Genomic DNA, 26,679 nt, shown 5'->3' with positions numbered 1-26,679 from the left:
TTTTCATTACTGGACTCGTTGTCAAAACACTTATGTTCCAATTATGTTTTTAATATTTACCAACATAGGACCATGGCCAGATCATTGACTCTAGTTGGACAACAGTTTCCTTATTTTAAAATAGATATACAAATATCTGCCTTTCCCATGTCACAAATTGTGGTGAAAATAAAATTTCATCAGCGCAGGAAGTGCTTTGAAAAATCACAGTGTGTCATTGGAACGTAAGATTTGTTTATTTTTAATAGTGGTGTATGCTGACCTCTGTTAGAGCCAGGTTTGATTCTAATGAAATGACACCTGTTCTTCAAAACCAATACTATAATCAAGAATTCAATAATACTAAATGACATGTATGATGATAAAATTTACTGAATATTGAAAGATTAGATGGTATTGGGGCACCTGGGTGGCTCAGTCGGTTAAGCCTCCAACTTCGGCTCAGGTCATGATCTTGTGGTTTACAGGTTCGAGCCCCGTGTGGGGCTCTGTGCTGACAGCTCAGAGCCTGTAGCCTGCTTTGGATTCTGTGTCTCCCTCTCTCTCTGCCCCTCCCCCCTCATGCTCTGCCTCTCTCTCTCTCCTTCAAAAATAAATAAACATCAAAAAATAAACAATAAATAAAAGAAAGAATAGATGGTATTTAATTGTGGGTTCCTGGACTCTCAAGGAGGAACAATAAGGAATTATATTGTGACCCAAACATCTGCTGTGAGTTCCTATCCCTGCCCTTTGCCCCACCCCAGTGTCTAATAGATTTGCACTGAATTTTGCATTATTAACACTTTGAACAGTACACAGGGGTATTTGCTCAAGATTTTTTGGTGGAAAACAAAGTACAAAGGTCAGTCTATTTGTTAATTGATGTTAAATGAGGCTAATCTTAGTCAAATGTAATGGGGAAATCAGAAGCTATGGGAGGCAGGACATAAAATATGTAAGTTATTCCTCAGAAAATGAGCAGATACTCTGGTTTAAGTGGTTGGTGGCCTTTCCTGTGTTGATTATCTAAGTTCACGCATAGACATCTGGATATTCGTTGTTACTATATTTGTATATGCTGGTTGATGATCAAATATACAAACTTTGTAGACCCAGGTATCCAAATGGCACTGGTACCTGTTACACAACTTCGTTTGGATGTTCCAGAGGCATCTGAAACTTAACATACCTAGAATAAAATTCTTGATTTTTCCCTCAAACATCTGTTCTTGCCCTAGTCTTCTCCATCTTAGTAAATGACCACCATTTACTCAATTGTTAAGCCAAAACCCAGTTACAATCCTTGATTCTTTGGTTGCTCTCCATCTCTAAAATGTGTTGTGATCACTTCAGTTTATCTCCACTGCTGTGACTACTCCAGCATCTTGCACACACACTTTTTCAACAGCCTCCCACTAATCTCCCTGCTTCCTCTCATGCTGCCCTGCTCGGAAATCTAGTCTCTGCTTAGCAGTGAAGATGGTATTTTTAAAAACATAAAAAGAAAACAAAAATGTTGCTCTCTTTCTTAAAATACTATGATAGCTTTAAGTCACAATTATGATAAGATCCAAAGAATTTACCATGAGCTGTAGCAGGGTTGATACTCATCCAGGATACACTGGTACAGCCATATGGATTATTTACAGACAGCGCCCAACCTGATTGGCTGATGTTCATGCCACATGAGGTGTTCTATATTTTGTCTATTACTCCTGCTTCTAAGGCCTTACATGAGCTAGTAGTTCTCAGCTGGAGAATTTCAAATGTCCTAGAGGACGTTTGGCAAAATCTGGAGACATTTTGGGTTGTCACAATTGTGGAGTGTTACTGGCATTAGGGAGGGGCCAGGAGCAATGCTGAACACCCTGCAGGACTCAACACCCCCCTGCAACACAGAATCATCTGGCCTTAAATGTCAATAATGCCCAGGATGAGCCACGCTAGGATCACTCTTATCCCGGCCAGCCTCATCTGTACTGCTCTCTCTCTCTTTCTCTTTCTCTCACTTATTATGCTCCATTGCCTTCTTGGTCTGCCTGGCAAATGAATACTCCCCCAGAAGTTCTCTATCATATTATTTGTTTAATTTTTTTTCATAACACTGAAGCTGTCTGATGTTACCTTGTTAAGTTATTTGTTGTTTTTTCTCAACCACTCTGACCTCGAGTGTAAGTTACATGATAGAAGAAAGTATTTCTCTGCCTCAGCGTGGAGAGCAGTGCCTTGATATTTGCTGTGTGTCTATCTGTCCCTTTCATACCCATCCTTCTCCCCCAGACTCACTTATTTTTCACTATTGCCAATTCCTAAGCTCCGCTCAATCCCCAGTCTCTAAAGGGTGTAGTGAGGTTTTAGGATAATATAACCATATCAGTTTCACACATCATTGGGTAATAAAAAACAGTCAAAAGTGTATCGATTAGTTTTTAGTCCCCATCAGATTGTCTCTGAATTAAAATGACTGCTTTGTCAACATCCCCAGCATTAGCAGCATAAAGCAACTTCAAAAGGCATGATAACTAAAGCCATTCCCCTGAGCCTTCTACTTGGTTGATATTCTAAGACTTGTTCACCAAGATTGTTTGCCTAAGCATCCTGTGCTTAACTTGAGTTATAACTTTCCTGGTGATTAAACATCTTACAATGCTATTACAGAAGATCTGATTTCAATTTACCCTGATAGCTGTGTAAATATTGTGATGACTCCTAACTTCATGTGAACAGCCTCCCCATCCTGACCTTGAGATAACTCCACTCTGGTCATAACCTTAAGGCACATACCCACAGGGGTATCTGCTCTTGTCCATCAACAATTATAGTCTCGGTGCCTGAAAATAAAAGACATTCAGGCAGCCTGGATCATCAGTACAGTAAAGAGCTGGCCAACATTTGAGTTGCTTTGGAATCAGTAGGTTAATTTGTCTTTGAAATTAGGAAACCAGGTTAAATCACCAAAGTACTTGTAGGGCACCTAGGTGGCTCAGTTGGCTAAGCTTCTGACTTTGGCTCAGGCAATGATCTCACATTTTGGGAGTTTGAGCCTCTCATTGGGCTCTGTGCTGATAGGTCAGAGCTTGGAGCCTGTTTGGGATTCTGTGTCTCCCTCTCTCTGCCCCTCCTTTGCTTGTGTTTTTTTTCTCTCTCTCTCATAAATAAATAAACATTTTTTTTAAAAAAGTAATTTTGCTTTTGAAAAACTGCTTGGTTTTCCATTTGGTTTATTCTAAAAGGTCAAATTTCAAGGCAAATCACAACTAAATCCCCCAATTTCACCATATTTAATTTTGCTTCAGCAGGACCTCAAACAAATGAATCAAAAAAATCAAAGCAAAACGAAACAAAAGAAAAAAAATCGCACAAGGTGTGCTGACAGAAAATGCAAACTGATTCTAAGCCTTAATCACAGAAATGTCCACTTTTCTTGAAACAATAAAATTGTTCATCATAAACAGAGCTATTTATATTGATTATATTTAATATGCTGTATTTGAAGTGAGATAAGCCAAGAGTTTTTCAAAAATTTATTATTCTATTATTATTTACAAAACTGGAGCAATTCACAAGTTGGAGTTACTGTATTTTTTAGACCTCATAAAAATTCTGCTCTTAATACCCTTTTTGTCTCATGATAACTATAAGATTGTAAAAAGAATTGTGAATGCTCAGGCACTCCCAAGATTAAATGGTAAATCAGCTACTTAAATTCAACCCTTGAGATAGATGTATCTTCAGACACCATTTGATGTGGCCTTAATTTTCCATTGTGTTATTTTTTTTAATGTTTGTTTATTTTTGAGAAAAAGTGTGAGCGGGGCAGGTGCAGAGAAAGAGGGAGACCGAGGATCCAAAGCAGGCTCTGCCCTGACAGCAGAGAACCTGTGGGGGGCTTGAACTCACTAGCGGAGCTGTGAGATCACAACCCGAGATGAAGTCAGACACTCAACCGATTAAGGCCATCCAGGCAGCCCTTAGTTTTTCATTTTCATGCTCTAAAATGACTGAATAGTTTCCTTGTAAGTTTTTGCTTTGGAAATAAGGAATAAAGTTTCAATAGAAACATTTTAAAATGATACTTGACTGTCCCCTGAGATAATGCCCAGTGATAACCTATAGAGGACAAAGAAAGTGTTCTGAGAGCTTATCCATTTTGTCTTTGATCGGTGAAACAACTGTACTGCTTCTTTTCTTAAAAGCCTCAATTATTTTCTTTACTCAACTTACAGTGTACACAGAATCTCCCAGCTGTCCGAGTATTGCCCAAGTATCATGTTTTTGTGTTATTTCCCTATTTAGTTCTGAACTTTTATATGGTAATCACAGTGAAAGCAAAGAGCCATTTTGATGACTGGACAGAAATTATTTGCAGCTGCAGGGCTTTTTAGCCTGTGTTTTGTTTTCCTGGGATTTGGATGATCTCTTCACCTAGACAGGAAGGTCTGGCTGCAACTGCCATATAACGTAGCAAACCTTCTGACTGAGCTGGACTTGCTGAGTCGTGTCATGAGACCTGCTGCTGCGATGTCAGTGGCAAACATAGGGAATCAATAAAGTTATTTTCCACTGGAGTTCTAGATTTTCTCTAATTTAGTGCTTGGTTCAGGTTTTTAGTATTTTCCTTTCATGTAGTAGAAGATGGGCTTGACTTTTTAAAAAAAAATTTTTAATTTTTAAAAAATGTTTTTATTTATTTTTGAGACAGAGACAGAACATGAGCAGGGGAGGGGCAGAGAGAGAGGCAGACACAGAATCCAAAGTAGGTTCCAGGCTCCCAGCGGTCAGCCCAGAGCCCAACGCGGGGCTCACACTCACGGACTGTGAGATCATGACCTGAGCTGAAGTCAGACGCTTAACCAACTGAGCCACCCAGGCGCCTCTGAGCTTGATTTTTATTAATAAAAGATTCACTAACCTTCACATCCTAAGAAACTCAAGTCCTCATAGGGTTGACGGAAGCCCAAACCAGTGTCATGGATGGTTGCTCTCATGGATGTTGCTCTGGGGCAGCCACTCTCCAGAGCCTCACGTCAGTCTTCTGAGTGGTTTTCTTCATATGCACAGAGGAGAAATCAAGTTTTTGAATACATAAGACTGTAGGCACTCTGCATGTTAAAGTCTTGACCTACATTTCCTTCAGGCAGTCTCACTGTGTTCTTTGCAAAAAAGGGAGGAAGTTGAATTTTTTTCAATATATCTCAACCCTCTTATTTAATTTTTAATTTTTCTTTAATTTTTTAACATTGATTTTTTTTGAGAGAGAGAGACAGAGTGTGAGTGGGGGAGGGGCAGAGAGAGAGGGAGACAGAATCTGAAGCAGGCTCCAGGCTCTGAGCTGCTAGCACAGAGCCCGACATGGGGCTTGAACCCACGAGCCATGAGATCATGACCTGAGCTGAAGTTGGATGCTTAACCAACTCAGTCATTAATTTTTATTTTTTAATCTAAGTAACGTATTCAGCATAGTGAAAAATAAAATTGTTTACACTTGCTTACAGTCAAAATTTAGAGTGCATCCTCAAGGAGATTCTCAGTGTAAATGGTGCAGGATCCTCTTCATGTTAGAGTGTACAGATTGGTTCCCTTCTAGTTCATTCTGAAATGTGGCTTCCCCCTCCCTTTGTCATCCAATCCATCTATTCAACATATTTTTCAATAGGACCCCAGGTACCATGTGCAGATCACATTGTTATTAGTAATTTAAATGAGTACGCTCTGTTATTATATTTATTTCCCTTCTTCCCTAATCCCCATTCCCATTCCTTTCCACCTGCCTTTCCCCTATTGGAAACCACAGTGATGTATTCACATGTCCTTTAAATATACAGTATGCAATTTTTATAATATGCACCACTGTGTTTTAGAGTTTTTCATTTATATAAGTGATCTTGTGCTTTTTCATTCTGTTTCTACTTTGTTCACTAAATTTTCACTTACTTTATCACTTTTCTGTTGCTACCTGGTGTATCCTGGAATGCATTCACTCCTCCTTAATTATCTATTTCCCTAAGTTTCTTCTAGCTCCCCACTACCATAATGACCACTGTGTACATATGCAAAGACTATTTGAACACACGTACCCAACAGACCTATGTGAGAAGGAAACTTACATGTATCCCAGGAGTGTAATTGCTGTGTCATAGGCCATGCACATCTTGCTATTTTCTACCTTTGATGTATTTACTGAAACCCATCAGTGTACTGATAAACATCACCCTGCTCTCCTTCTCTTTGCTGTTACACATTTAATCATTTTGTATTCCTAAATCTTTATTTCAGTGGAATCTTGAGAAGGATTGGAGGCAAATGTGTGTGCTCAATTTAACATTTGCACTGGAGGTCAACCAATCTTTTTTCCAGTGCATTATAGATAGTTGGAGTGTGGCACAAAGAGAACGACTAAGAGATGGGGTGGAAAAGACATTTCCGTTGATGTTAAGCTGTGTGCAATTGGCCATAAACTTGTCATTGAAACGCATTACCTAAGAAGTGGGACAGACTAAAAGGAAAGATTGTATCTAACTAAAGGTAGGCGTTGGCAGTCATCGTTGTTTCATAATTTAGAGGCAGTAGACTGACTTTCACCCCAAAGCATGACAATATTTCTGGAACCAAAGGCCTGTTGTCTTAGCTGACCCTCGCCAGTAGGCATAGGGATTCTATTCCAAGGTTACCGTTTCTTGAGTACTACGACAAACCATGCCATGTTAAGTCCTACAAAGTAAAACAGTTTCAGTAGTTCATTTGACAGGACTTTCCCTTTGATTTTAGGTGGTTTTGTGATTGCTCTAACAAGACACCTCTGGGAATACTGCCATGAAGTACTCAGAATTTTGTTCCCTGGGCCACTCAACTAGGTGGCTATGAGAGGGTTAAATCTGATTTGTACTTGGAAAAAAACTAGAGCAGGACTTTATAAAAAGGTGAATGCTTTGCTATCAGGTCTGCCTACATCCCAAAAGCAATGCCCATGGTCATGTCAGCACTTTTTAAAATTGGAGTTTTCTGGGTATAACCTGTCAGGGACGTCTTTGGTTGGATTTGAAGCAAGTGAAAGTGGAAAATAGCCAAGCAAACCTCAGATGACAAGGTATTCAGCTACATTTCAAGGCACTTAACCTCCCTTTTCCCATTCTTTACACTCATTAAAGTGTCCAAAGTACAGATAACGATTCCGCATTGTTCAGGGTGGTTGTCCCACTGCAGTACTACTCTGCTTTGCCCAAATTGGACTTCTGCAGCTCATAAGTATATCTCATGGGATGAGTGGAAGTGACAGCTTGTAGGTCTTGTGATCTTGGGGACTGAACACTTGATTTGGAGTCATGATTCCATTACCCACAATTGTCTTATCTGTATACTGGAGGTAATGGTAATACGAGTCTCCTTGCTATGTTAAAAGCTGCTGTGAACACCAAATAAAATAATGTAACTAAAGGTCGAAAAGGTTTGCGTTCCTGATGTTAGGGGTTGAAATGTGTCCACAGTGCCCCTCTCCTGGATTCATATGTTGAAGTTGCCAATCCCAGGACCTCAGAATGTGACTACGGTTAGAAATAAAGTTTTTAAAGAGTTGTTTAAGCTAAAATGAGGTCTTTAGAGTGGGCCCTAATCCGAGATGACTGGTATCCTTACAAGAAGAGGAAATTTGGACACATGATACACCAAGAACACCCAAAGACAGAGGCATGATCATGTGAGGACACAGCAAGAAGGTTGCCATCTGCAAGGCACTCAGTCTACAGTATTTTGTTATGGTAGCCTGAGAAGACTAATATACGCACTTGCAAGTACATTGGAATTAGTCGCTTTCATGTTATTCTCTTCATCCTTCACAATTCCAACAAATACCCATTTAGCATCTAACACACTGGACTAACTACTGGATGTACAGAGGCAACAGAGAGACAGAGACATCATACTTGCCTTCAGTTATACAGACATATATTTTCTAATAATACCATCCATTCTGTGGTTTGAATCCATCCTTACTATTGCTTACTTTTCAACATATTAAAACTTTGTGTATTTATTAACTATTTTCTCCTCTGGAGTGTAAGCTCCATAGAGCAGAGAGATTTATTTTCTTCAATGCTTTATCCAAGGTTACTAGAACAGTGTCTGGCACATAGTGAGGGGTCAAGGATATTTGCTGAATGAGTAATTACAGCTTAGGCCAAATAACATAAAACACATGAACAAGGTGTCATGATCAGGAAGAACATATGGAATATCTAAGGCTCAGAGACAGTCAGAACCTTCACAGTCACAGAGCCTGTGCATGGTAGAGGCACTCAAGTGGGAAGCCTGTGGGGTTCTAAGTCTCTTGCTGTTTTCTGCATCTGTTTGCTGTCTTGTAAAAGGTTTCTTTACTTAGGTCTTTACAAAGATTAGCTAAAACTATAAAATAAACTTATTTAGCATATTAATATTTAACATTAACAGGCAGAGCAGCAAATGATAAATAATATACAGATAACCTTGGGCTTAATGGTCAATTACTCACCGTGGCCTTTACCAGGGGACATTTTGACATGGTCTCTGGCTAAGTCTTGGCCTGGGTCTTCTTGTTCAGTTGTCCCCATTCCATATCTCCAACCAGAGTTACCCATAATTTAAACTATCCTCTTTGCTTCCAGTATCAGTGAAGTTACTCCCTGTGGTGGACACCTAAGGGACACCACTCCACTTCTCTCTCCCTTTCACATAGCCATAGCTAGGTCACCATATTCCAGTATGGCTCTGCTTGTGCCCCTGGTCACACTGGGTTGGCCAGGGGGAACTTGATCATTGACTCAGCTTGGTCTTGAGGCCATAAATCTTCTCTGAGATTTATTCAGTATCTCTTTAGAGTCTACAACTATGAGATCTAAAACTCAGGAGTTTTATCAGCCATGCTTTCCATCACGTGTAACAAGAGTGATGAATGGAGCCAAGCTGAGGAGCGGGGAGATTCCCAGCAGTGTTTAGGTCCTTGGTCCAAATTATCCCTCATCTTCAGTCCCTTTGCGTTCTTAAGGCTGAGTTTTGTTAAGTCCTCTGGTATCATTACAAATAAGATTTTCCTTTTCACTATGCTAGTTCTTTTTTTTTTTTTATTAAAAAAAAATTTTTTTTTAACGTTTATCCATTTTTGAGAGACGGAGACAGAGCATGAGCAGGGGAGGGACAAAGAGAGGAAGACACAGAATCCAAAGCAGGCTCCAGGCTCTGAGCTGTCAGCACAGAGCCCGATGCGGGGCTCAAACTCATGAACCACAAGATCATGACCTGAGCCGAAGTCGGACGCTTAACCAACTGAGCCACCCAGGCACCCCAACACTATGCTAGTTCTAGTTGGTTCCTGTCATGTATTTACAAAAGCAGCCTAATTAATACAAATTCCAGCCTCCCTGCCTTCAGTGGCTCCAAGTGCATTTCCGAAGAGCAGGCTTTCTATGCTAATTGCACAGACTTATATTTCTAACATTATTTTAATTTCTGTCTAAAATTTCTACTGCACAGAAAAAAACCTGTGATAAACACAACTTTGCCAAGAATTTCACCTTGATGGACCCTGAGTATGGCAGTGGGGAAGGTTTCATAGGCCTTTTTTGGCTTTAGGCAGGAAAAGGATGACCTGAATGTGGTCTGTGAGGATGCTTCATTTCTCGACACAAATGTCACCTCTAAAGATACCCACTCCTGCTGCTTTTGTCCTGATGTGGAGTTAGCTGTTTCATGGAACTTTGTAAACTCGAGAGAATTAATTCAGCAAGGATTGGTCAGTATCTCTGTGTTCCAGGCTCTCTGGTAGTAGTGGGGGTTAAATCCGAAAAAGAGGTTTGATCCCCCAAGGAGTTCACACTGCGGCAGGAGAGGCAGACAGGTAAACAAACAGCTACAGTGCCATCTGGAATGTGTGCTGGGGTGAATGGAGAAAGGAGGAAATGATGAATTTGCTTAATTAATAGGGTGTATTCAAGGAAGGCCTCATGGAATAGGTTATGCAGGAGACGTGCTTCAGAAGATGGCCAGAGCTCACGAGACAGAGCAGACAGGTGGCTGAATGCGCAGAGACCATGCAAAGACATAGCAGAGCCACAGCACGACTGCAGACTGCTGGGGGTTACAGTGAGCGGGACAGGGGAGAGGGGAGAATGGGCAAGGACTCAGTCATAGGAGACCTTTGTACCCTGAATTTAAGCGGTAGATCTCTAACTTCAGTGCATATGAAAGTCTTCTGAAGACATTACTAAAATTCAGACTCCTAGGCCCCATCTCCAGAAATTCTGACTCAGTAGGGCTGGGGCAGCAGCTACAAACCCTAAATTTTAAGAGATCTTTCAAGCGACGAATACGTTTGTGGGTCATAGAGAAACACTTTGAGAGTTACTGGTTCAGAGGATAGGAAGTTGGAGAGGGTTGTCATAAGCCAGAGCGGCACCATTAGGTTTTGTTTTACAGTGATTGGAGAGAATGGCTAAGATGTGGAAAACATGGCAGGGTGGCCATGGAGCCTCCTCAGGGTCCAAGAAGAGCTAATGAGGCCATAGCAGAAGAAACAGAGAAAATAGGACAGACTGAGAGATCTGAAATAAACAAAATTGATAGGGCCACCTGGGTGGCTCAGTAGGTTAAGCACAGTCAGTTAACCTCTTGATTTCTGTTTAGGTCATGATCTATGGTTTGTGAGTTCAAACCAGAGCATCGGGCTCTGTGCTAACAGTTCGGAGCCTGCTTGGGATTCTTTCTCTCTCTCTCTCTCTCCCCCTCCTGAATGCTTGCTCTCTCTCAAAATAAAATAAATAAACTTAAAAAAAAAAAACCACCCAGAATTGATAGATGATAGTATCAGATTAGGTGCAGGTAATTAAGAAGAGGGTATCTGGCTTAGCTTAGAAGGATTAGATGGGTTGTACCAGTAACCAGAATTAGCAACATGGTAGTACAAGCAAGTTCTGAGAAAAGATGGTGAATTCAGTAATTGGCATTGTACAAAATATGTCACTATTTTATTATTAGAGAATGAAAATCAACTTAGTGTAATGGTTAAGAGCACAGACTGCTTGGGTTTATATCCTGGTTCTACCACTTACCAGATTTGTGATTTTAAATAAGGTATTTAACTTTTCTGTGTGGTAGCTTCTTCATTTGTAAAATGAATTAAATAATATTTCCTTCCTCACAGGTTTCTTGTAAGGATTAACTGAGTTAATGTTTGTAAAACACTTAGAACAGTGCCTGGCAGATAGTAAGTACTATATGATGAATACATAAATAATGAAATCTGGTTAATATTATAAATTTGAACAAACTGGAGAGTCTCTGTTGTTCTTCACTCCTTACTATCATAAGCCTTGTTAACCTCACAAGTTTTATAGCTGGAGGCATATTTTAAGTGAAAGAATGATATTTACTAGTTTCTCATTGTGTTGGTGGATTGTGTTTTCTTTTGTTTTATTTGGGGAAGTGGACAGGTTTGGTACTAACCGCCCAACGGACCATGTGTGGGAATTGTATGTGGTTGGAAACCAAACACCTGCCATTCTGAAGTGCCTTGGGATTCCTGGCCAAGGGGAAGAGAGTTAATAAACAGGTACCCAGGCCTCACTCTCCGTTCAAGCCCCATCATTTCCAGTGGCCATTGAAAGTATACCTGAAAGAAGAAGTAACCAAGTGGAAATTACCTCTTCCAAATAGAAGTATAATCAGAGTTAAGATGATGGTAACATGATTTTCCTCTGAATCATAATATTTTATCTATAATGTAAGGAGATACACTGAGGGGAAAAAGGACTGGGAGTAAGCTTAAAAATCAAGGAATTTTAGCTGGCAGAGCTTGGCATCCAAAAGCCATTTGTAAGTTATTGTGGATATCCTGAGTGGTGGAATCCACAAGCTTTCCTGCTTATCTAAATTTTCTTTTTCAGATACATTTCTGAAAAGTGATTCTCTCAGCAAAATGTAATAGGGGCAATTCTTATTTTAAATGACAGCTCCTGATCTAGTGGAAAGCATTTTTTATCTCTTTTTCTATTTGTCTTATAAGGCCTATTATTAAAGGATGCTTTTAGGAAAAGTAGTACTTTAAAATGGAATAGTTAAGGGGAAGTTTAGGAAGAGAAAATTTTAAGGATTTTTATAGCAAAGAAAGTCACAAAATGAGGGAAAAATTATCCCTTGGCAAAATTTTGAAGTAGGTGAAATTTGTCTTACATACTTCTGATTTTACTTTTAAGGGAAGTGCTGCTCACCCTTACTTTTGCTTATTATCCATGATTCTCCTTATAAGCATAGACTCTGAAAAGGTTCTGATATAACCAGTGTCTTGTTCAAGAGATGAGTGACTGGTAAAGGTTAATTGTTTCCCTTTACCTGTCATATTTGCATTTAACTGAGTTGCTAGTCAAAAGTACATCTCCTTCCTTCCTTCCTAATTAAAAATAATTAAAAAAAATTTTAATTCCAGCATAGTTAACATACAGTGTTAGTTTCAGGTGTATAATGTAGTGATTCAACAATTCTATACATTACTGAGTGCTCGTCATGATAAGTGAACTCTTAATTTCTTCACCTATTTAAACTTTCCCTCTCCCACATCCCCTCTAGTAACTATCTGTTCTCTATAGTTAAGAATCTGATTTTTTTATTTGTCTCTTTTCTTTCTTTGCCCATTTGTTTTATTTATTAAATCCCACATATGAGTGAAATCATATGGTACACATTTCTCTCTGACTTATTTCACTTAGCAGTATAATCTCCAGATCCATCCATGTTGTTGCAAATAGCAAGATTTCATTTTTTTATGGCTGAATAATATTCCATTATATATGTACCATATCTTCTTTGTCCATTCATCTATTGATGGATACTTGGGTTGCTTCCATAATTCGGCTATTATAAATAATGCTGCAATAAACATAAGAGTACATGTATCTTTTCTAATTAGTGTTTTCATATTCTTTGGGTAAACACTCAGTAGTGGAATTACTGGATCATAGGGTAATTCTGTTTTTAATTTTTTGAGAAACCTCCATAATGTTTTCCACAGAGGCTGCACCAGGTTGCATTCCCACCAATAGTGCACAAGGGTTCCTTTTTCTCCATATCCTCACGAACACTTGTTGTTTCTTGTGTTTTTTATTTTAGCCACTCTGACAGATGTGAAGTGTTATCTCATTGTGGTTTTGATTTGCATTTCCCTGATGATGAGTAATGTTGAACATCTTTTCATGTGTCTGTCGGCCATCTGGATGTCTTCTTTAGAGAAATGTTTGTTCATATCTTCTGCCCATTTTTAAATTGAATTATATTGGTTTTTTGGGGGTATTGAGTTTTATTATGGTTTTTATATATTTTGGATACTAATCCTTTATCAGATATGTCATTTGCAAATATCTTCTCCCATTCCATAGGTTGTCTTTTAGTTTTATTGTTTCCTTTGCTGTGCAGAAGCTTTTTTATTTTGATGTAGTCCCAATAGTTTATTTTTGCTTTTGTTTCCCTTGCCTCAGGAGACATATCTAGAAAAATGTTGCTATGGCCAATGTCTGAGAAATTACTGCCTGTGCTCTCTGTAGGATTTTTATGGTTTTAGGTCTCATATTTAAGTATTTAATCCATTTTGAGATTATTTTTGTGTATGGTGTGAGAAAGTGGTCCAGTTTCATTCTTTTGAATGTAGCTGTCCAGTTTTCCCAGCATCATTTGTTGAAGAGACTATCTTTTTCTCCTTGCATATTCTTGCCTCTTTTGTCATAGATTAATTGATCATTTAATTGTGGGTTTATTTCTGGGCTCTCTATTCTGTTCCATTGATCTATGTGTCTATTTTTGTGCCAGTACCATACTGTCTTGATGACTACAGCTTTGTGGAATATCTTGAAAACTGGGATTGTGATACCTCCCTTTTTATTCTTCTTTTTCAGGATTGATTTGGCTATTCAGGGTCTTCTGTGGTTCCATACAAATTTTAGGATTGTTTACTCTACTTCTGTGAAAAATGCTGTTGGTATTTTGATAGGGACTGCATTAAATCTGTAGATTGCTTTGGGTAGTATGGGCATTTTAACAGTATTTCAAGTGCAGCTCTTTGAATAATGTGATTTCAAACAGTCTAGTCAACTCAAAAATAGAAAGACATTATTGTTTTAGAACTGGTGTGCTGAATCCATCTGAATCATCTGGTTTGTTTGTTTGTTTGTTTGTTTGTTTGTTTGTTTAGAGAGAGAGGAAGAGAGAGGGAGGGAGCACATGTGAGTTGGGGTGGGGCAGAGGGGGAGAGAGAGAGAGAGAGAGAGAGAGAGAGAGAGAGAGAGAACACCTTAGGCAGACTCCACACCCAGCATGGAGCCTGCCATGGGGCTCGCTTTCAAAACTACGAGACCATGACCCAAGCTGAAATCAAGAGTTGGACATTTAACCAACTGAGCCACCCAGGCACCCATGAATCATCCTTTTAAGATCAGTTTTTTAATAGAAAGTGTTGAAGAGAGCACTCTTTGAGGCACTCTGCTCTGTGACGAGTGGCCAGAAGCCAGGCTACACTGAGATAGGTCTAAAAATGGGCTCTAAGGTACCAGGTAGCCACACTTCACAAGTCACTCAGAATGGGTATTTTTGGAGGGAGAAGTGTCTCTCTCCTTAGTCCTAGCTCTGTGTAGTTCTCAGAAGTCTTTCTCTAAAGATTTGTGATCTATATAGACTTCGGGCCTATATATCTATAAGATAATAAATCTGTGTTTGTTTTAGCCGCTGAATTTGTGGTAGTTTGTTACAGTGATGATAGAAAATGAATCCATCTCTTAGTCTCTCTGTCCCTTTTATCATCATTCTCATTTATCTCTCTTCAGTTATTTTTCTTGCCTGTCAAACATCATTTAAGACTAATAATAATAATGGCAACTTGTAATAAGTGCTTAAAATGTGACAGGCATTAAAATAAATGTGTTACATGAATTATTATATCTAATTTTCACATTACTACTTGAGGTAGGTACTTTTATTTTCCCCATTTTACAAGTGACCAAACTAAGGCTTAGAAAGAGTAATAGCCCAAGGTCACATTGCAGTTAAATGAGTAACATGACCTAAATACCAGCTGGGAATGCTTTATCCCTGGAATCAAGTGAAAATGGCTGGAATGCTGACAGTTTCTCAGCCTATGTAGAGCTAAAGCCCTTCTCAGGGATTTAGTCATGTACAACTTTTACATTCTTTTTGGTAGTTACTGTGACACAGAAACGTTTGAGAATTATGAGGGTTAACCACTTTCTCCCAAAACTTGCTATCAGGATAAATGAAAATAAGTCTCACCTCAAATTCTGCCACAAAAATGAACATTTGTTAAACAGACGCTCATTAGTATAGTGGGCCAACACTGTTCATAAATGCATAATTTAGCAAGTTCTAATACTTTGTCCTTTCAGGTGCTTCAACCACACCTTGTACAAAAGGTTCACTTAGGCAGATATGACCATGTTTCAGAGACAAGATTCTATTACCTTTACAGGTGTCCCAGGTAACCATCAATCCTCCTAAACTAATGGTGGGACACCAGACTTCTTAGAGATCAAACTAGGATGCTGTGAAAGTTAACTTTATGTGTCAACTTGAATGGGCCACAAGGTGCCCAGGTATTTGGTCAGATATTATTCTGAGTGTTTCTGTGATGGTGTTTTCATATAACAGTAACATCTTAACATAGATTGGTAGATTGAGTAGAGAAGATTCCCTCCATAATGTGGGTACAACTCATCAAATCATTTGAAGGACTGAATGGAAGAAAAAGGTTGACTCTCCCCTAAGTAAGAAAGAATTATTCCTGCTTCACTGCCTTTCAAATTTAGACATTTTTTTCCCTGCCTTTGGACTAGAATGGAAACATTGACTCTTTCTGTGTTTTGTGTCTGTTAGCCTTCAGACTGGAACTACACTACGAGTTCTCATGGGTCTCCAACTTGCTGTCTCACCTTGCAGATCTTGGGACTTGCCAAACTTCACAACTCCATGAGCCAATTCCTTATAATAAAATTTTGTAACACATACATTGAGACACACACACACACACACACACACACGTCCTATTAGATTTCTTTCTCTGGAGAACCCTGACTAATATAGATTCCATCCCTAAGGGTGCAGGGTAGGATCCTCTCCAGAATCTTATATCTTGTGTATTAGTTTCAAAGTAATAAAGTATCACAAATTGGATATCTGAAATCAACAGAAATATATTGTGTCATACTTCTGGACACTAGAAGTTCAAAATCCAGATGTCAACAGGGCCGTGCTATTTGTGAGACTCTGGGTAGAATCTTTGCCTGTTCTGGTGGTAGCCTTCAAAGCATGGCATTCCTTGGTTTATAGCTGTATAATTCCAGTTTCTGCCTCCATCATCACATGGCAGACTACCTGTGTAGGATTCTCTCTCTTCTTTTTAAAGGACATCAGTCATTTTTGGCAACGGCCCTCCTAACTTGAGCATGACTTTATCTTATCTAATTACATCTGCAGCAATCCTATTTCCAAATAAGTTTACCTTCTGAAGTACTGGGGGTTAAAACATCAACATGTGCTTTTAGGGGACACAGTTTAACCAATAATACTTGTTCATGCAATATCTCAACCAATTCACATATAATGACCTTTTAATTTCACCAATGAAATCCATTTTCAAAAATTCATCATGCTATTTAAGCTTTTAATTTCACCAAAGAAAATCCATTTTTGATGTGCTAATTATCAGTGTCATGCTAAAAGCCTCCGATGTTGATGGAGATAAGGAGAGCTTTAGGAACAGGCTAGCTAACTACCCTGCATGATGCATTTTTAGGTCAATAGTTTACCTCAGAGTTGAAGTTTGAATTGACTGGCATATACACAGTATCACAGTTTCTATGCTTAAGAAGTTTAAAGTAAATCACAGATATTTTAATGTGTTCTTTTTTGTGCTACATCAACTCAGCTGCACATATATATTTCTCCATCAAGAAATTCACTCACAGGGGCATCTGGGTAGCTCAGTCACTTAAGCATCAGTCTCTTGGCTTCGGCTCAGGTCGTGATCTCATGGTTCATGGTTTTGAGCCGTCAGCACGGAGCCTGCTTGGGATTCTCTCTCACTCTCTCTCTCCCCCGCCACCCCTCCCCTGCCTCTCCTCTGCTAATGCTCTTTTTCTCTCAAAAGAAATAAATAAACTTAAAAAAAAATTCACCCACAGAAAACATTTTTTGCATTTGGTCAACTTTAGGCTGATTCTTTTGCTCTTAGGGTCTTACTCTTTGCTTCCTAGAACTTCTTAAAGTATATCCCTCCCAAACAAATCCGTTGCTCCTCCTAAGAAGAAGCCTCATGATTCAGTTTGTTCTTCCTCTCCATGTGATTATACTAGATGACCTACACTATTTAACATGAATAACATGTTTTATAGTCATAAACAATAAGACAAATTATAGCATGGCATGCAACTGCTGACAAAAACTTGGGATATTCAGTTAAAACTTGGTTAACAATTATTAACGGAAGAATAGCTATACTTTTCAGTCTTAGAAGAGAGTTGAAAGGTACATAAAATAATTTTGGTAAAGTCATTGCTTTTTTATTTAAATGGGGTGGTCAGAAATATGTGTATTTGAAATAACTTTAGAATAGTTTCCAGCAGTATGTCAACAAATGGAATTTAAGGAAATTCTAGTTACTGTCCTGCCACTGAACAGATGTGCAATTTTGATAAGCCTCTATGCTTCACTTGCTTCCTCTGATGTTGGTAAACGATCTCTCCTTAACTAATATGAGTATGTAGACTCTTTAACTGTACCTATATCTATAGTACCAGTATCTATATTTGTGTCTACATGAGAGAGACATACATATGCAAAGACACTCATTTTTGTAAACTATTTGCTATTGCTCATATTGTTCCCATCTCATGGCTCCCACATTTTTTTTTTTTTTGAATTCTAAGTGAGCTTCTGTATACCTACAATGAGACCAATATGCAATGACCAGTTGCCACTCAGGCAGAAATTTCTGTATAGCTTTCAAAATAGATTTAGTCATTGGCCCACCACTCAAAAACTTTGTACTTTGCAATCTAGTCGCTAGATCCATAGGAGTACTACCCATCATTCGTGTTGAGTATTGGAGGTTTGAGGTTGTGGTAAAAAATTGGATGATGCTTCACATCTGCCTGCCATTTAGAGGCTTGTGCTTGAAGTGTGGTTAAAAGAATGTACCTCTGCAATCTGTCTGTAGAGGCTGTTCTGCAACAGAAAAAGCAAATTCAAGTGCCATCAGGGGTTAAGAAGCTAACACCTGAAAGAAGTGGACTCAATGGGGACTGTGGTAAAGTTGGACATGCATAATACTTCTAAAAACAGCAATTGTCTCTCGCCTCTACCCAATTGTTGCCAATAGTGATAAGGGCCCAGAGTTGTCACTTAACCCAGTATTTTTAAGTGAAGCTAGAAGTCTATACACTATGTATGAAATTTGCAAGTAATATATTATTGGTTCGACTTCTTTGAAAAATAAAATCCATCTCTGATTTTGATCCATTTGTTGTGAAAAAAAAAAAAAACACGCCAGGTTGTAACTGGTGTTCTACACTGATAATTAAAACAAAAACCAAAATCTCCCTGACCACACTCTATTCATCCTGTTTGCTTGGCAAAGAAATCTGTTAACAGTTTAACTTAGAATTTCCTAAATGTATTTCAACATAAAATCTGCTTCTTTGTTGAGGAGGGTGTATGAGGACATGATATCTATAACTTTTTTTAAGCTGTTTCATGTAATATTTGGAGATAAACTGGAAACTGAGATCCTCTCTATGATCTTGGGCTCCATGTTTCTATAAAGTTGTCCTTTCCTTGATGAATTAAGACAAAGCCTCAATTTCTATGTTAAACTCTGGGTTAGTGGTAACAGTAGTTTTTTCAGTAGCATCATTATTTTTTTTTCCTCAGTGGAGAGAAGAACTAACACCTCTTCATAACTTTCTTTCCTGAACTTTAGAAGACCAGTGTCAGGGACTGGGCATAGAGGGAATGGAAAGTGACCACTTAACAGGTATAGGGTTTCTTTTTTGAGTGATAAAAATGTTCTGGGGTTAGATGGTTGCACAACCTTGTGAAAGTACTGGAAGTCACTGAATTATGCACTTAGACATGGATTAAATGGTGATTTTTGTTACGTGGATTTTACCTCAATTGGAAAAAAAAAGCCTTTGGCACAGGGCCAAGATGTATATTTACCAATAGAGGGGCATGCAGTATTAGATAAGGGTGCCATGTTTTGTTTTCTGAATAGATGGCTCCATTTTTCAAGTTCTTCTGTTGTGATTCTTAACCTCCCTAATAAGCAACCTAAAATTTGCTGATATTTATCTATTTATTTATGAGTTTATTTATAAGTTTATTTATTTTAAGTGATGGTTACACCCACCCTGAGGCTCAAACTTACAACCCCAAGATGAAGAGTCGCATGTTCTTCTGATTGAGCCAGCCAGGCCCACCTTCTTGCTGATATTTAAATATTTCTTATCTATGCTTATAGGTGCTATGGTCTGAATTGTGAAACTGCCTCCTCCCCCAAATGCACGTATTGAAACCTTAACCTCTAATTTGACTGTAATTGAAGATAGGGCTTTTAGGTGGTTAATTAAGATTAAAAGAGGGCCTAAAGGGGGACACCTGGGTGGCTCAGTTAGTTGGGTGTCCAACTTCAGCTCAGGTCATGATCTCATGGTCCTTGAGTTTGACCCCTGCATCGCGCTCTGTGCTAACAGCTCAGAGCCTGGAGCCTGCTTCAGATTCTGTGTCTCTCTCCCTGCCCATCCTCCACTCATTCTCTCATTCTCTATCACTCTCTCTCTCTCAAAAATAAATAAACATTAAAAAAATTTTAAGAGGTCATAAAGGTTAGCTAATCCAATATGATTAGGATTGGTAGTCTTACTAGAAGAGGAAGATCTCTTGCTCCCTTGCTCCCTTGCTTCCCCACTCCCTCTCTCTGAATGCACTGAGTAAAGGCCACGTGAGCACACAGCAAGAAGGCAGCCATCTGCAAGCCAGGAAGAGGGCTCTCACCAGAACTGGATCATTCTGGCCTCATCTCATCTCAGACCTCAAGGCTCCAAATTGTGAGGAAATAAATTTCTGTTGTTTAAACCATCCAATGTATGGTATTTTGTTATGGCAGCCCGCCATTCTCTTTCTAACAACTCCTAGCTGAGTGTCCATAGAGAAACCCACAAGAGAGCTCTGTATTTCAAGGCAATGGAGTGCATCCAAAGTTGGCTGGGAGTGGCTATGTATCCCCATAGTGCTTTTCAGCATTAGCTTGTATACATTGTTGAACAGAACTTACGGTTTAGGCTGCACCACATGTATTCAGTCTTTTCTAAAAGACAGTTGTGATCAGAGCTGCACATAAAGTGACCTGGGTGTAAATCTGGAAAATGATGGATGGTCTATGTGTGCTTTGTATTTTCAGGGCTTTGTGTCCATGTAGTCTCTGTGGAATTTCTATGCAATTAAGTTAGCTTCATCAGTATCAACTGGGATCTTTGGAAGAAGATAGGAACCCTGATAACAAAATAGCCACTATTTTGCAAGGCCAGTATTAGGCTAAGTCATAAGCGTTCACTGCTTCCAAATTTCTTATCATTTCACTCTGTCCTGGTGGCAACATAGCACCATGTGGCCTGTGTTGTGGGCTGCTACTTACAACACTGGGTGAGGCTGATTCCCTCGAGGACATGGTCCAGCTCCCAGTATTACATACTGCCATCCACATATCAGGGTTAAGTCTAATGTTGCTCCTTCCCTGGTGACCTTAGCAGTTGAAGAGCTACAATCCTACTGTGGATTTTCAGTGGTAAGGAGCACAGATTACAGCAAGGACATGTTTACTCAGCCAGTTTTCTATATGGGTAAGCCAAACAACAGGAAAATTGCCCAACATTCTCCATGGCCACATTCCTCTGTAGCATAAATTGTGCCATTGGTACATGTTAAAAGATTTTTTTCCCAAATCTATATGTTGCTACGGACTTTTATTATTCCTATTGTATTAACCTCTCGAGATCTTAGAGCTGCTCCTCTAATCCTGGAGTGTGAAGAAGGGAACACTTTAAAGGCGCCTGGATGGTGCAGTCAGTGAAGTATGCAACTCTTGGTCTTGGGGTTGTGAGTTTGAGCCCCACATTCAGTGTACAGGTTACTTAAAAATCTTTAAAAAAAAAAAAAAGAAGGAAACACTTCAGCATTGAGAAAACTCTAGTGGTCCCTCACACCCCTTGGATGGGAACATGCTCTCTATCCATTCACAATGAAGCAGGTACGTACACTAACCTGTCTTTCAAAACTGTTTCCCTTGAATATATAATCATAATAACTGACTTTTAAAGTTTGACATAAAGTGTCACTTTACCAGCCCCCCTTTTGAATATTCAAGATAACTAAGCGAAATTTATTAATTCCTTGCCCAGAGTAGACTTTTTAGCGTAAGATTTGTATATACTGTGATTTTTGCTAAAAGAGCTCCTATTCAGTGATATTTTACGATTAAATAAAAAGGATAACTTCCTTTTACATTTTATTTTTTAATTTAAATTTTTGTAGATATCATCTTCCCATGGTTCTAATATCAAACAATATGAAAGAGTACAACTTAAAATGCTCGTTCTCATTGCTTTCTTACTTCAGTGACCTATGTCTACCCTTTCAGACAACCATTTAGACTCATTTCTTTATATCCTAGATCAATGTTTCGCAAATTTTTTTCATCATCAACCCACCAAGCAGCCTTTGAAGACATTTTTTTTCCTGATTAAATGATGAAAAATTTTAAACCCAAAGTTATTAAATATTAAAAAATATTAAAACCCAAAGTTTAATATGCAGATATGGTGTACATCTGATTTTGCACTATGTAACTGTGCTTTATGTATAAAAATATTAAGATTTTCCCCCCACCCAACAACTAAGTTTTGCTCTGTTGGCGGTGATATAATGCTTTGAGTATGCATGTTCTGGATGTTTTATGCATATACAAGTAAGTACAAATGCATTCTATTTCCCTTCTTTTACATAAATGCTAACATACTATGCAAACTGTTCTAATCTTGCTTTTTGAACCCAATAACATCTCATACTAAAATTTCTATAATGTATTAAAAGTATCCCCATTGTTTTTTAATGGGTAGCTAGTATTTTATTTTATAAATTTAAATAAATTTACTTAACTAGGATCCTAATGATGATTGTTTAGGTTATATCCAATCTTTTCTGTTTATAAATCATGTGGTAATGAATAGATTGTATATGTCAAATATTGACGTCTATGTTAGACTAAAACTGCCATGATTTCTCTGACAATTGTCTTTCAAAAATTGCGGTCTGTGTCCCAGACCATCAAATCTTGGTGAACGATATGACTGCTTGACCAATAGAATATAGTAGACATATTGTGCCATTCTCTAAGCTCATACCCTAAGAGACTTCCTATATGTTAGAACACTTGCTGTTGGAGCAGGTTGCCATGGTGTGAAGAAACCCAAACAGTGCTCATAGAGTGGTCCTTATGGAGAAGAACTGAGGATTCCAGTGACAGTCCCAACTGAGTTTCCAGTTGAAAGCTAGCACCAGCTTGCTGGCCGTGTGTCTGAGCCATTTTAGATAGGAATAGCAGATCATTGGAAAGGTCTTTATCTTATTCAGCTTCTCATCACCAATTGACATTAATTATGATTGCTTCTTGAAATCACTGCCCCTCGATTCAGTGAGACTGCACTCTCATAGTTTCTCACTTCTCTGGCTACCATTTCTCAGACTCATTGTCTCATCCTCCTAGCCTCAAACTTTAGGTGTTAGTTTCTTAAGGTTTAGTTCTAGACTTTCTTTTTTTCTTACTAATATTCTCTCTAAGCAAAATTATCTATGCTCAAGTCTTCAATCTTCTGGAAAAGGACAATTTCCAAATGTATACTTTCAGCACAGAACTTTTTTCTGACTTCCAAGCCTGGGTATCCAGCAACTTAACTTCCTACTTCAACCTCTCCATTTGGATGTTTTATGGGGATCTCACCTTCAGCACATAAAAAACTGAACTCAGTCTCTTTTTTCCTTCTAGTGTAGTATACTTCCATGAATGGCACTACCACCAAAGAGAGACCAGGAGATCATTCTCTCTCATTCACTCTCTACATCTATTCCATCACCAAATTGCCTTGATTTTAATTCTTATTCTTTATGTTTTTCAACTTTATCTATTTCTACTACCATCATTCTGCACCTAACCACCACCACTTTCACCTGAATACCACCACAGCTTTTTTTTTTTAATGCTTTGTTGTTGTTGTTTTTTATTTTTTGAGAGAGAGACAGAGAGAGAGAGAGAGAGCAAGAGCTAGTGGGGGAGGGACAGAGAGAGCAGTGAACAATATGACTCTGAGCCAAGCAGGCTCTGTGCTGATGGCAGACAGCCCCATAAAGGGCTCAAACTCACCAAGCCTTGAGAACATGATCTGAGCTGAAGTCAGACGCTTAACCAACTGGGCCACCCAGGCACCCAACTACCACAGCTTTTTAACTGGCCTGCTAGGGTTCATTCTTGCTTCTCTTGACTCTATGTCTACCCATAACCCAGTGTGATCTTTTATAATTGAAAATAAGATCATATCAATCCCTGATTGAAAACTTTCAAGGGCCTTGCTGTTGGAATCAATATCAAGATATTTAATATGTCTTCTAATGCCTCAGATAATCTAGCCTCCTGATTACCTTAGCAAACCTACTCTGTGTTGGGATTAGATGAGCTACACTTGGTCTCTTGATTTTTGCTCTCTTCGTTGTTTACTTGTGGCAATTATAAGCAAATAATTATGCAATGGGTAGTTTTATGTCTGTCTTTAATTGATTATAAGCCATGGCTGTCCTATTAGACTAGAGTCTAAGAAAACCCAAGGAAAAGCATTTTGAGTTGTATTCTATAGCGATACAAAAGCTGCTGTGTTCTCATAGGTCTGAAATCTAATCATAAAATGGCATTTATATTTGTTATTGCCTCTTTCTGTTATCAAATATGATTCAATATAATAATTGATATAAGGGAGATCTGTAGAAGATACAAAATGGGCACAGAAAAGAATGGAGCTTAATTAGCTCCAGGTAAATCAAAGACTTCACTGAAATTATGCTTGCCTTGAGTATTCTAGGTATGTGGCATCGATTTCTCCTTGTTATTAGCACAAGCATTCCCCCTTATGTATCAAATAGCCACCAGAGTCACTGCCACATCTTTCTTACCCAAGAATCCCATGCATTAGCCTGGGGGCAAAGACCTTTGTAGCCACCACTTAGCCCACACAGAAGTTAGAGAAGGAACACGACACATTTGGCTATTTCAAAAGCAGAATCCAAAGCTACCACCAAGGCAGTTCTAACAGGAACACTTCCTAATCTCTGTACCTGAAGTCTCTGAGCTTCAGGTGCCTTTGATATTTTCCACTCTAAGAGCAGTTCTCTTCTAAATGCATTCTAGACTGTGGTTTTATCCATTATTTCTTTGTAGTTGGTTTTCTTCAGGGATTCCTAATCATTTTGTGATTTTTCTTTATTTTCAGGATTTTCAGATTCTTTTCTGTCACGTTTAGGTATTTAGGGCAAAAGTGTGTTCTCAGAGCACCATCTTGATCCAATATCTGGAGCATTCATTGTTGACATTTTTTATAAACAGTGAACCATAAAATTATGCATAAGCCTGTTACAAATGTTTCTCAAGTGTTTCTGAAAGACTTTTTTCTTTAATTCTTTACATTGGTATAATGTTTCTGAATACATAAGGATGTTTCATCTGAATTATCTCATTCCTTCCTAAGACAACAATTTTTCACTATGCTTTTTTAAAAATGATGTCTATTGTATGTTGGATGAAGAATAAGAAATACTGTTTAAAATATAAAATATGAACCTTGTTATATATTGCCCTAAAAATTGGCAAAAAAGATTTTTCCATTCTATATAGATTGGAAGCTGAATTTGTGACAGATTAAAGGAGGGAGAGGCTGGAATCTGGGAAGCTAGCTAGGAGATTTATGCAGTAATCTAAGCACTATCTGATGAGACCCAGGACTAAAGTGCAAATAGAATGGACAAGAAGGTATAAATGGAAGAAATATTTCAAGGAAACACATGATAGGTCTTGGTGAAATGTTGGATATAAGTGATGGGAAGAGGCAGTCCAAGGGGATGCCAAGGTTTTCGGTGTAGCCTGCAGAAGACAGTGGCATTATTTGTGGACACAGAGAACTCAAAGGGAGTGTCTCCTATTTCCCAAGTGCACACACTCTCACACTGGTGCCTTGAAATAGTTGCTATAAGCCTTGAATTTAGTGTAAGGCTATTTCATCTTGGACCCCATTTAAGAAAGTTTATTCCTGGAAGTCCTAGAAGGATTTCATTACAACATCATTTTTCACTTACAACATGATTATGCAACTTGCATGCAATAGGAGAATCAAAAGTAAGGCTCCAGAGTATTGGTCTGTCCTGTAAATGAGCCTAAAGGCCTGAAATCTGAAAGAAAATTTGGTGGGCCTATAGATCCAAATTGATAAGAAGTAAGAATACTAATAAAAATGTACAACATTATCCTGAATTCGTTTAGGTTTATGTTCACTGCCCCAAGAAAAATTACCAGGCACTGTTAGTAGTCGGATGACCTGATTAAAATACTGGGCAGATAAAGTTGCCTGTGGGATGGTAGATATTTTTGGACTTCTCAGCAAGATTCCTGGAACCATTCTGTTTTCAGCATGGCCGGGCTTGACCTCCTCTCGCAGTCCTTGGAAAAATAAATACCAACAGGTATGGCAGGGTGGGAGAGGGGTGAGCCAGCAGGGGAAAGGCTGTGCCTGGTTCTGGATCCCTAGCAGATCTATGGGTTCATTAGCATTGCCCTTTTAAGACCTGTCTTCCTAGCTTCATTCCCTGTGGCCTCTAAGGAGCTTCAGTTTCCTAATTTATACTAAACAGCAAGAGGAGATGCTGTGGGACACAGCTGCCTGGCATATTCTCATCTCTGACTCAAATATGCTTTTTTCCTTGGCAAAACTTTTTATTCTGAAAGCAGTTTCTCCTGTCTAAACTTGTTAGCATTTCCCTTTCTGTGGATAGATCTTAAGCTGCAACATTTCAATTGTGCCTGAGATTTTCTTTGGCTAGCCAGAACTAGTGTCTACCTAGTACTGTGGAGTCCCTTGTTTAGTCTCTAACAGCTAAAGACTAAAATCTTTGCTCAAAATGACTCTTTCTCAGATAAGGGCTTTTTTGTGGGTGAGAGATAAGGGAGATGCTTAGTATGCTATAATTTGAAGCATTCAAAATGACCTCTTTAACTACTTCTTTCAGCCCCAAGAATTCACATTCTCTGTCAGCTATGTTGTCAGAAGCATGTAGGCAGCAGAATTGACCCCCAGAGCTGCAGATGTTTAGGATATTTTGTCCAAAGTTGGTCATTTATTTTTCAAGACCAGTCCTTTGGCTGGTCATCCATATGTGGCCTTTTACTTTGTTGAAGGTTTCTTGGTGGGAAATGGGAATGAAGATGGAGTTTTTTGTGAGAAACATTATGACAAAAAAACGTTCTTCTGTGTACTCTTGTTGGTGTTGGATGCTCTAGAAATAAACATCATAAGTGTAAATATAAGGGTA

The 26,679-nt window shown here is 38.7% G+C and overlaps 2 long non-coding RNA genes across 2 annotated transcripts in view; one reads left to right on the top strand and one right to left on the bottom strand.

Moving 5' to 3' along the window:
• The window catches only part of LOC109502629, a 306,029-nt gene that overhangs the window by 219,279 nt on the left and 60,071 nt on the right, over positions 1-26,679 (top strand). The window lies entirely within an intron of this gene.
• LOC109502642 overlaps positions 1-26,679 on the bottom strand; it is a 52,152-nt gene that overhangs the window by 20,372 nt on the left and 5,101 nt on the right. The window contains exon 3 of the long non-coding RNA XR_002161373.2: positions 4,895-5,029. This is a non-coding gene — a long non-coding RNA (uncharacterized LOC109502642). The remainder of the gene's footprint in view (positions 1-4,894; positions 5,030-26,679) is intronic.

This window comes from Felis catus, chromosome A1 (genome assembly GCF_018350175.1).
Source record: "Felis catus isolate Fca126 chromosome A1, F.catus_Fca126_mat1.0, whole genome shotgun sequence".
NCBI lineage: Eukaryota > Metazoa > Chordata > Mammalia > Carnivora > Felidae > Felis > Felis catus.
This window is presented reverse-complemented; position numbering and strand designations above follow the sequence as displayed.